Here is a 13029-nt window from a genome sequence, read left to right on the forward strand (position 1 = left end):
CCTGATGAAGTCTTAGCTAAATCTTTCTAAAGCTAAATTACCTTGAATTGAAAAAAAAGATAGTAATTGGCACAGATAAGTCACGAGCCTACTATGAGAAGATAAAGAATTTTTCTGACTTTCAATGAGACCTAGATATTAGGGAAATATTTATTTTTCTGGTTATCTGTTTTGGAAAATAAATTGAAAATACTAGAACTTTTATGTCTAATGACAACTTCATTTAGAGAGTCTCCATTTTCATTTCTACATGACTAAGAACCATTTTCATAGAAAACATATTAGCAAAAAAGAGTGCATTTGAAACTTATGAGAAAAAGCACCGTAAAGAAAAAAAAAAAAGGCTCATAAATACGGATACATTTGCAAGACAATTTTGTCCAGACACGAGTGATTTTCCTCTTCTTCTTTTTTTAATACATATTTTCATTTTTTCATCTGAGACAGAGATACAGAGAGAGAGCACATGAGCAGGGGAAGAGGCAGAGGGAGAGGAAGAAGCAGGCTCCCTGCTGAGGCAGGAACCTGATGTGGGGCTGGATCCCAGGACCCTGGGATCATGACCTGAGCCAAAGGCACACGCCTAACCATCTTAATTGTCCTCTCTTCTGATTTTAGTCCTTCCACTCTAAGCTTAAAATAATATTTTATTTACTGCAAACTGAGGAATGGACTTATAATCAATGTTTGGTACATATGCAAAAAACGTGTCTATATTTTCACAAAGCAGATTCTCTGAATCACTCTTCTCAGGGTCCCCATCACCTCCTTGTTTCTCAGGCTGTAGATGATGGGGTTGAGCACTGGGGTCAGGACGGTGTAGAAGACAGCCAGGACCTTGTCCTCTGTGGGAGATCGGAAGGACCTTGGGCATAGATAAGTGTAAACAAAGGGTGCAAAGTATAAAGTGACCACAGTGAGGTGGCTGCTGCAGGTTGGATAGGTCTTCTTCCTCCCCTCTGTTGGCTGCATGCGGCAGATTGGAAGGAGGTCCCGTCCGTAGGAACATGTGATGCCAATGAAAGGAAACACAAGGAAGAGAATGGTGCTCCCAAACACTGTGCACTCATAAGCCCAGGTGGCCACGCGGCCAGGGTCAACATGGCGGGGACATCACCGCAGAAATGGTGGATGGCCCTGGGTTGACAATAGGGGATACGAAGGCATAGACCGTGTGGGCACAGGAGTTGGCCAAGCCCGTTATCCAAGATCCTGTTATCGTTAGAACACACACTCTTTTGTTCATACGAACGGGAGCGTGGAGAGGAAAGCAAATAGCCACATAACGGTCATAGGCCATAGATATCAGGAGCAATGCTTCTGCACCTGCTAAAGTCAAGAAGAAGCAGCTCTGAGCTCCACACCCAGTGAAGGAGAGAGACTTGTTTCCAGCGAGATAATCCGAAGCCATCTTGGGAACAATTGTGGAGATGTAGCTCAGGTCAATGGGAGAGAGCTGACTGAGGAAGAAATACATGGGTGTGTGGAGACGGGTGTCTAGGAAGATGAGGAGAATCATGGGCCGGGTGCCAAATAGAGCCATCAGAAAAATAACAACAATTACAATAAAGAGGAACAGGCCAATTCTTGTTGGTGGGAACAACCCCAATCAGATGAAATCATTGATGTTTGCTTATAATTTTCCATGAGGCATTGATAGGATTTTCCTAAAAGCAGACAGAAAAGTAAGTCAAGTATGGAACAAGAGGATCTTTTGAATTTATCACTTTAGTCAGACTGTATTATTGAAAATCTTACAACTCCTAGGTGAAGAACTGAACTTTTCTATTTTAGAAAACAACAACGACAACAAAAACAATTTACTTTTTGAACCAGAGATTAAAATGAGGATGCAAGTATTAGTGGCCTATATCTTTTCTAAGAAATCTTTAAAGTCATTTAAAAAAAAAATTTGTATATTTGTTAAGAATTCATTAGGATAAGTATGCTTTACTACTGTACACAAACGTAAGTATTGCCAAATCAGATGTTTATTCAAAATATTTGCATAGAAAATCAATGTAAATATATATTATATATTTAAGAATAAATATTTATGACCCATAAAGGATCATTTTTCTTTCGTATCTAAGACTTACTTCTAAAGCTGCAGCAACCTAACACCTTCTTTTGGAGCAATATTTCCTTCTTGAGTCCTCTTTACAAAATAACATGTAATCAAACGTCCTTGAATTCAGGTAAAATTATTGCTTTCATCTGTTCTGAAATCATGAATGAATCTTTTTTATTATGTTCAGTTAGCCACTGTAGAGTACATCATTAGTTTTTGATGCAGTGTTCAATAATTCATTAATTGCATATATCACCCATGAATGAATTGTCTTATTGTCTAGTACTATTTAGATAAAATCATTCTCTTCTTCTCAACCAGTTTCTGAATGATACAGTTCAGGGATACCCTTCAACTAAATATCTATACACCATACTCATGGTAGGTTTCACAAATCTGCCAGAGTTCTTCAAAATAGCATTTGTTTTATGTCTCTCTGCTTCTCTAACACTTATACAATACACACTCCTGTACGGTATTTTGTCTTACTCATTTTACACTTATTTTCTTTTTAAAAATTTTTGTATGAATTCTGGTTATTTAACATACAGTGTAATATTAGTCTCAAGGGTACAGCTTAGTGATTCCCGTCATCCATACAGCACCCCATGTTCATCAGAATAGGTGCACTCTTAATCCCCATCCCCTATTTCACCCATCCCCCATCCACCTCCCATCTGGTTACTATCCCTTTGTTCTGTATAATTAAGATCTGTTTCTCGGGGCGCCTGGGTGGCTCAGATGGTTAAGCAACTGCCTTCGGCTCAGGTCATGATCCCGGAGTCCTGGGATCGAGTCCCACATCGGGCTCCCTGCTCAGCAGGGAGTCGGCATCTCCCTCTGACCCTCCCCCCTCTCATGCTCTCTATCTCTCATTCTCTCTCTCTCCCAAATAAATAAATAAAATCTTAAAAAAAAAAGATCTGTTTCTTGGTTTGCCTCTCTCTCTGTCTTTTTTGGCCTTACGATCATTTGTTTTGGTTCTTAAATTCCACATATGAATGAAATCTTTTATTTACAACATTCTAATTCTAGATCAGTGTGAGAATTAATCACATATATTTGTCATTTCTCCCTCTTAAAAACCAAATATCATGATGATAAAGAATATATATAAGTCAAAATAGAACAGGTGACAAAAAGCACAATGAGAGAGAAAATATTTCAGGCCCTTTGACAAAATGAACGTAGATAAAGGAATGATCAGTCACTTAAGTGGAAAAAAGGGAAATGGTACCCCAAGACTCTCATGGAGGTGTGAGGAGGAATTTGCCACTGACATCATAAGTGAACAAGCTCTACACAGTATGTAGCATTTTAGTCTTAAATATTATTTTAGATCCAAATGATACCAGGCTTTTAGGAAGTCTCCCACATGAAACAGGAATATGCATACATATGTGCACACACACACACACACAGACATAGTCACACACTCTCACTAACACAAAAAAATAGGAGCCAAAATGTTCGGGAAAACGCAGAAAATTTTCTTTAGTCCGTTTCGTATGTTCAAAGAAGTGTGAAATGTTATTAATTCACAATACAAATACCATTAGATAAATAAAAGTATATGTCAGATAAAATGAAAGGCTCTTGCAAATATATATATATAACTATATAGTCATATATATTTATATCTGATAAAAAAGATTAAGTCAAAGTTTTAAAGACAACCTGAAGAAAGAAATGTACCAGAGTAAAAACACAAAACAAAGCAAAAACAAAAACACAACAACAAAACATGAAAAACTTCGTTTTGAGAAGATAGGAGAACTCAAGGATTAATATACAAGAATACGTGTATGCTTATTGTCATTTTAAAAATACATAAACAAAAATAATAATGGAGTTAATATTCTCAAAAGAAAATGTTCTTCAAAATTATACATATGGTTCACCATATTCAAACAGCATAAACAGAATACAGGAAAAAGTGAAAAAAAATTTTATTGCAAGATGTTTTCTTTTTTTTAAGATTTTATTTACTTATTTGAGCGAGAGTGTGAGAGAGAGAGAATGAGATGGGGGAGGCTCAGAGGGATGAGCAGACTGCCCACTGAGCAGGGGGCCAGATGTAGGACTCCATCCCGGGACTCCAGGATCATGACCTGAGCCGAAGGCAGTCGCTCAACCGACTGAGCCACCCAGGCGCCACGCAGGATATTTCCTTAACAATTCTAATTATCTTCCTGAATCCATTTTCTAAAAATGCTCAATATTTCCTATAAACATATGGTCCTAAATATATCTTGACAGAGGTAATAGTAGCAATAATGAGAAATAAATAAGGAGAACGTATTTATATATAGAAATAGTAACTAAAATATCATTTTTCCACCAAAGATTTATTTATTTATTAGAGAGCACAAGCATTCGGGGAGAGGGAGAGAGAACCTCAAGCAAATCTGCATTGATCACAGAGACCCACCTGGTGTTCGATCTCATGCCTGGGAGATCAGGAACTGAGCCAAAACCGAGTCAGATACTTAACTGACTGTACTACCCAGGTTCCCCTAAAATATCAGGTTTTATAACAATTTCTATTTTCGGTATCCTAACAATATATACTAGAAGATGGAGAATACCATCCACCTTGCCATTCTAAACACAAAATGGGATATAAGGAAATGGGCAGAAGACATGAACACACACTTCTCCAAAGAAGACATACAAATGGTTGAGAGACACATGAAAAAATGCTCCACATCCCTTGCCCTCAGGGAAATACAAATCAAAGTCACAATGAGATACCACCTTACACCAGTTAGAATGCCAAACATTAAGAAGACAGGAAAACACAAGTGTTTTTGAGCGTGTGGAGAAAGAGAAACCCTCTTACTCTGTTGGTGGGAATGCAAGCTGGTACGGCCACTCTGGAAAATAGTATAGAGGTTCCTCAAGTCCTTAAAAATAGAGCTACCCTTTGACCCAGCCATTGCACTACTGGGTATTTATCTCAAACATACAGATAGAGTGAAAAGAAGGGCCATATGCACCCCAATGTCCATAGCAGCCATGTCCACAAGAGCCAAACTGTGGGAGGAGTTAAGATATCCTTCAACAGATGAATGGATAAAGAAGGTGTGGTCCATATATAAACTGGAATATTAATCAACCATCAGAGAGGATGAATACCTACCATGACATGAATGGTACTGTTGGGTATTATGCTACGTGAAATAAGTCAATCAAAGAAAGACAATTATCATATGGTTTCACCCATATGTGGAATATAAGAAACAGTGCAGAGAAAAATAAGGGTGGGGGGAACTGAATGGGAAGAAAGCAGAGAGGGAGACAAACCATGTGAGGCTCTTGACTCTGGGAAACAAACTGAGGGTTGTGGAACGGGAGGAGGGTGCGGGGTTGGGGTTACTGGGCGATGGGCATTAAAGAGGGCACATGATATGATGAGCACTGGGTGTTATAATGAACTGATGAATTATTGAACATCATATCAAAAACCAATGATGTACTATATATTGGCTAATTGAATTTAAACAAAAAAAATGGGATGTAACTATGTTGAAAGGATGGGAAAAGGAAAAATGAGTTGGAGTTAATTGTATATTGTGGGGGGATTTCTCCATCCCCCGTGGCTGGAGAGATGAGTCAAGAGATGGTATTTAGGGGCGCCTGCAGGCTCCCTGCTCGGCGGAGAGCCTGCTTCTCCCTCTCCCACTCCCCCTGCTTGTGTTCCCTTTCTCGCTATCTCTCTCTCTCAAATAAACAAATAAAATCTTTAAAAAATTAAAAAAGAGAGATGGTATTTAGAATTTGTTAAAGATAAAAATATTGGTGGAAAATAGAAACAAAAGATGGTAAAATAATATGAAATATTTTCCTTGGAGATCAGGGGTGGGTAATGGGACCATTGTTTTACCTTATGGGTTGTTGAGATCACGTTCTTACATTACTTGAATAAAATATTAAACTGATATAAATCATACTGGAATTATAGCCAGAGCAATTAGGCAAAAACAAAATCCAAACTGGAAATAAAGAAGTAAAGTTATCTTGGTTTGCAAACATGATCTTGTATGTAGAAAATTCTAGAGTCTACAAAAATATGTTAGAACTATTAAAAAAATTTAGTAAAGTTTCAGGATACAAAATCATTTGTATACACAAAATCACTTCTATACATAAATAATATATAGTGGTAAGAATTTTTTTTAAATTGTAGGTTGCTGGAGGGGAGGTAGGTGGGGGAATGGGGTAACTCGGTGATGGGTATTAAGGAGGGCATGTGATGTGATGAACACTGGGTGTTATATGCAACTGATGAAATCACTAAGGTCTACATCTGAATGATATCCTATATGCTGGCTAATTGAATTTAAATTTAAAAAAATGTAAGTTACCTTTGTAACACCATCCAAAACAATAAAATACTTAGTGTATTGTACGGATGGAGGTTTCGATGATTTGTCCTGCATAAACAACCACCCCGACCTACCATAAGCAAACTGCATATTCAATGAAATGCCTATCATAATCCCAAGTGAAGATTTTACAGAAATAAGAAATACACCCTTGAATTAATATATAGTCTCAAGTTACCCTGCACAGCCAAAACAATCATGCAATAATTGGAGAACTCACTCTTTCTGATCAAAAACTTAATCAAAACACTATTATTATCAGAACAGTGTAGTAATGCCATAAACACAAATACAAACCAATAAAGTAGATATATCAGAATAAATACTTCACATATGTGGTCAAGTGATTTTCTCAAGAGTCACCAAACCGTTCAGTGGGGTTGTCTTTTCAAAAAACCACTGTGCAGAGAAACCTGGATATCCACATGCAAATAGTGAAATCAAACCATGACCTTACGCTATATATAAAAATTAAATTAAATGCATCAAATTGCTAAATAGAGAGATAAAACTGTAAACTTTTAAAACAAAGCCTAGGGTTTTTCCAAAACTCCAAAAGTTTCACACTGGATTTAACTGTGTTTTCCTGGATATGACACCATGTTCGGAAGTCCAAGATTATTGTACAAAACCTACAACAGGAACCAGAATGTGTGCAGTTCAGTTAACATTTTAATAATGTGTTGCCTCTGACAAACTGCAAAGGAAAGGGTGAGAGGGCAATTTTTTTAAAAAAGATGCCATTTGGATTTAATGTATCACATATTAGACCATTTTCCATAGGATACAATTTATATTAGTAATTTAATTATTGACAGGTAAAGGATATAATAATTTGAAATTACTAATAAAATTATGATCACTCTTACCAAACATGTATTTTATATAAAGCTGTCTATGATGAGGTTTACAATGAGGTAGTTAGTATTATTTACCTCTAAAGGTGAAAAAAAAATCAGCACAGAATGGAAATAGTGAATGGCACATGAAATCTGGTATTTGATGTCATGTATTGCCGATGAGCACTTTTTTATTACTCATGTTGCACTGTTCCAACATCCTGTCATGGGATATTATTTAAATGACCCCTATCAGCCTTAAATATTTTAAGGCCCAAGGTAAAGAAGACATTTTTTTCTTGGGTAAAAATAAATCCAAGTAACTTATTTTTTTCCCTTTATGTTGGTTTTACCCATTGGAAAAATAATAATAACCAATATTGAGCCTATTTACAAGTCATTTTCAATTGATTTTTAAAATTTCCCTAAAAACTTTGCAATATTGACATCTACTTTACAGAATATATGGGATGAAAGAAGTAGCAGAAAACATTCTGATGATGGTTTCACACTGAACAGAAGAAACAAGCCTAGGATCTTGATCCTGTCCCACATGAAAGAGAAAATAAATGTATGAAGGTAAAGGTAGGAAGATCAGTTGATAACTGGAATGTGTCAGAATATGTTCCAGAATGAAATTGTATTTGATCCTGACCTCTATTAAGTACTTTGAGGTACTGAATCTGAAATAAATGTGGATCAGTATTTTCCACCCACAGACAAACTGAAAAAGGAGGATAAATAATAAATTAATCTTATTAAAATAGATCTTCAATGTAGGTAGTAGAAGGTAAAAGTGTATGCAAAAACTTCCTTAGAAATACAAATAATATTGTTTGGGGGTTTACAGTTTACTTATTTGGACATGTTCTTCTCTTTTCTCAGATACACTGGCTCTATTGTAATTTCACTTAACCCCATGACAGTCACACAGATTGTCTAACAAAAATGGTCTCTCAAAAGCTGTAAATAAAATTCAATTTGTGTTCTGTTCCCAGTGCAAAAGTGTCTTTACCTAGGAGATTTTGCTTGCAAGGCACACCCATATTATCTCCTAGGTAATTTATATCATAGATGTCCATATTCTACATAACGTGTAAAACCTTCCAAATGCTGCCCAAGTTCAAAATGAATTACATATTTGCATCTCTTCAAGTCAATATGCATCAGTGTGTTTGCAGACCTTTATTCCTATGTTTATATTTAGAGTTGAAAATTAAATACTGAAAAAGCCCCATTTTACTGATTCATAAATTTATAGAACATATGATTTTAAAAACTATTTCTCATTATTAAAAAGATAAAGAAAGAAAATCACAGAGTTATGAAGTGAGTTATTCAAGCCTAAGCAGTGACCTAGAGATAGAATTGGGAAATGTCCTTTCGACCTAGATAATACAGAATTTTCCACTGACACACAGATTTTTATGCCCTACGCGCTCTACAGATTTGATCAAAACTATGCTCAAAGAAAAATAATTCTTGATCATACAACAAGGCTGATCATTTACAGAGGTGTGGAAAGGATATGGATTTACCTAAGAGCCTCCTGAATTTGGCTTTGCTGGAAGAGTTATAAGAAATCACAGATTAGACTTCTAAGAGCCGATAAAGCTCAAGGCACTCTCCACCAGGTTTCAGAAAAATTTGAATTACTTTCTCTTTTCTCAAGATTCCTGTAATAATCTGAAATGCTGGATCTTCCCCAGTGACTTTGTTAATTCAACTGGAAGCCTGGGAAACCAATAATCCAGGTTACCAGATTAATTTTCCTGGGAGGGATGTGAATGCATTAGCTACATAAAGTCAGTCTTAGTTCCTAAAAATTGGCTGATCATACCTCACTGTGCATGCCTACAGTAACAATTCTTTTTTCAAAGCAAAATAATTATCTTGCATAACCATCAGTTATGTAAAGTTTACATCACTGTAAGTGGTTTTTATAGACTCCGAGGAGGGCCCTGTGGGTTCTAGATCAGAGTAAATCTGCACAAGAAATCCTTTCCTGGATTTCTATATTAGATTTCATATTTTCAAGTGTTTCCGTAACAGATTCTACTAAAGGGACAAAGAGTACATAGTTTGCATTACTTTAGTGAATTAGGAATTTTCATGATAGTACTTGAGTATTCAAGCAATGTATATTTTCATTAAATAAGCTACATATTTGTTAGAGTATAAAGAGATCTGGAACACACAGTGAATATTTGTGTAGGTACATGTTTGTGTGATTCTAACCCATATAATTCCTTAAAAGTCCACAATGGTGAATCAGCATAAGTAAATCGGTGCGTAATTAGGTAGGCAGAATTTTTCAAAGACAGAAACTAATTAGAAGACCTGTCCTTCAGGGGTGCCTGTTTGGCTCAGTCCTTAAGTGTCAGGACATGATCCCAGGACCCTGGGATCGAGCCCCTCATTGGGCTCCCCACTCACTGAGGAGTCTGCTTCTCCCTCTCCCTCTTCCTGCCACTCCCCCTACTTGTGCTCACTCTCTCGCTCTCTCAAATGAATAAATAAAATCTTAAAAAAAAAAAAAAAGAAGAGGACCTGTCCTTCAAATTCTGTTTTGCAGTGAGAATCGGTTTATTTTGACTCATTGTTACCAGCACACTGGAGACAGTTTAGGTTTAAAGCTAGATGTAATTCTAGTTCACCTACTTACAAGAAATATGAGATTGGATTAAAGAATTTAACTATTAGAGCCTGTACATTTTATGTAGAACAGATATAAAGAAACATGGGATATTACAAGTTATCTATGAGATAAGACTTTGTGAAAATGTAGTGAATATTTGGCTATAAATTATCACTTAAGAATAGCTGTAAATTTTACCATCTTTATCATTATCATTGTCATCACAATGATTTAATATTTTCATTATTATTGGTTTTTCACTGGAAATGTGTTCATGTGTATGAAAGTAAAAAAAAAATGTAACAATTACAAGCATAAACACAACAATTTCACTTAGTTTGTGTTTAAAACAACCAAATAGATTACTAAAACTAAATATAGATTTACCTGGATTATTTCCAGAAGTTGTCCTTTAAAATTTCCACACACACACACACACACGTGCACACAAACACACACCATTAGCCTTTTTTTCTTATACCTTCACTACATGCAGGTTCCCCTCGCTCTCTGAAAGTAGAGCACTCCTATAAAATCTTCCATAAGCTGAAAGTGCATGAAGTGAAGAAACAAGTACCATTAATTTTTATGAAAAGTTTTTCATCATTACCCAACTCAAAAAATAACCACTCCTAGGCTTTTCTTTTTTTGTAAAGATTTTTATTCATTCATTTGAGAGAGGGAGAATGAGAAAGAGAACACATGCAAAGGGGGAGGCTCAGAGGGAGAAGTAGACTCCCCGCGAGCAAGAAGCCCAATGCGGGACTCGATCCCGGGACTGCAGGATCATGGTTGGAGCCGCAAGCAGTCACTTAACTAACTGAGCCACCTAGGCGCCCTAGGTTTTTCTGATACCTTAGAACACATCTTACTGATGGGTATACAAAATAAATCATGTAACCACGGGTCACACACGCACACACACACACACACACACACACAGTTCAAAGCTATGCAGGATGGATGCTGAGACTTTTAAGGTCAGCCTAGGGATGCGGCTTGACGCTCCACCCCCACTGCTCTGTGTGCATGCTCTCTTGCTGATGGCTTGCTGCCAAACACACACTGAATGCCATTTCACCTTTTACATTTTTTTTGAAAGTGGAAATCTTTTCAGATTTCTTTGGGTTGGCATGAACGGTCCTGAAGTACGTCTTTTGATAAAGCAAATTGGCGCGGGGCGCCTGGGTGGCTCAGTTGGTTAAGCGGCTGCCTTCGGCTCAGGTCATGATCCTGGAGTCCCCGGATCGGTCTGGCATCAGGCTCCCTGATCAGCAGGGAGTCAGCTTCTACCTCTGACCCTACCCCCTCTCATGCTCTCTCTCTATCTCATTGTCTCTCTCAAATAAATAAATAAAATCTTTAAAAAAGAAAAGAAAATTGGCGTAACAGATACAAAAAAGGAGGGATACCTGTATTCTGATTTTTATATAGAAATATAAAATCTAGACAAGTAATTTCTAGGTTTTAATTAGAAAGAGTGAATGTATGTAGGGTAAAAAGCAAGTAGGAAGCACCATCAAGATGGTCATGGGGCCATGTAAGCACTCTTCTTTCGTGGAAAAAGAAGAAACAACTAAGCAAAACAATTATCCTCCACAAACTTACTGAGGGTTTGGACCCTTAAGTTTTCGTTTTCTTTAATTATTACTTAAGCACATCCAAAGCATACTCCGTTAGGATCCTCATCCCAATTCCCATCCAGAAAGCACGTTTGCAAATCAGCTCAAAAACCATGTTTTGTTGTCTATTTTACATTCTACAATTCCTGCTGAACACTATTGGGAAAAGTCTAGCCACTCAAACTCCATTTCAAATCATCTATACTTAGGCACCTCTTACATAGGTTACATCACTTATTTCCTAAATTGATCGCCTTAACGTATGAATAATTTCAATCCAACTGCAAGTTAGTGCAATGTGATCAACACCTATATGACAGCATCATGCACTTGCATGAAAACGTCTTCATTTCTGAAAATGTAATTCATTGCCAAAGTTGTTTTTTAATATTGTAATTTTAAAATTCCACTATAGTTTACATATAGGGTTCTATTAGTCTCATGTGTACAGTATAGTGATCCAACACTTCCATACATCACCCAGTGCTCATCACAAGTGCACTCTCTAATCTCAATTAGCCATCATGCTTTACAGCATTTTAATTTATATAATCTTTCTTATATATTTTATCAGAGAGTATCAAAATTATTATCAATTAGATTTCAGAATATTGCAAGTTCAGTGGAGGCTCATGCAATACTCATCATAAATCCAGAGCAGTAGTTCATAGATGATATCAGCAGTAGCCTTTATTAACCCTTTTACTGTGTTTCATTATCATTTAACCGTCATTCACAATCAGATTAATTCTCAGAATTGTATAACACATTTTATGTTTTAGAAAAACTTAATATCTTAAAAAATGAACACTTGTTCAATTGCCCAAACCATGTCTTTGTTCTTTAATGATACATACTCTAACATAAATTATTTCCTTGTTGTTTAAACCTACTTCACTCAAATAAAGAAAATAGACTTCTCTGGTTAAACAGATGCCTAAATGTATCTATTCCTTATTATACACAGTAGTCTTAAATACTTAATAAAGTTCTCTTAAGCACTTGCTGAGGTGTTCACTTCTTGTATGATTATTAAAAATAAGAAAACAATGTTACTGGAGTACCCTGTATTATCTTTGCACTTTCACAAACACACTGGCTTGGGTAGCTGACAGTGGTCCAGTCATCATCATATAAACAAAGTCATTTTATGAGTAAACATCTTCCAATATTTTCCAAACAAGTGTACATATTCTTTTTCATCTCTACACTTTGACATTTTAGATACCTCCAAGAAAGGAAGCAGCAACAATGATTCTATGCTTTCTGTAACTGGAGATTGACTGTATTGCTTTTGCTTTGTTTTGTTTTGTTTGTTTGGTTAGTTGTTTTGTTTTGTTTTTTCTTTTGAATTCACTTGGGAATGTCCACTGAGACTTGGACAATACAGGTTAAGTTACTAATAGCCCCAAATAGACCTAAGCCAAGGTTGGGGAAGGCGTTCTTTAGATATTTTCACAGGTGTATTAAG

The 13029-nt window shown here is 36.3% G+C and overlaps 1 pseudogene; it reads right to left on the bottom strand.

The window, feature by feature from the left end:
* Positions 1 to 711: 711 nt before the first annotated feature.
* On the bottom strand, positions 712 to 1647 carry LOC148164270 (olfactory receptor 2L3-like; annotated as a pseudogene).
* Positions 1648 to 13029: the final 11382 nt, after the last annotated feature.

Source organism: Eumetopias jubatus, unplaced genomic scaffold (assembly GCF_037043125.1).
Source record: "Eumetopias jubatus isolate StellerSeaLion01/CBP00866 unplaced genomic scaffold, mEumJub1_p1.0 scaffold_5, whole genome shotgun sequence".
Lineage (NCBI taxonomy): Eukaryota > Metazoa > Chordata > Mammalia > Carnivora > Otariidae > Eumetopias > Eumetopias jubatus.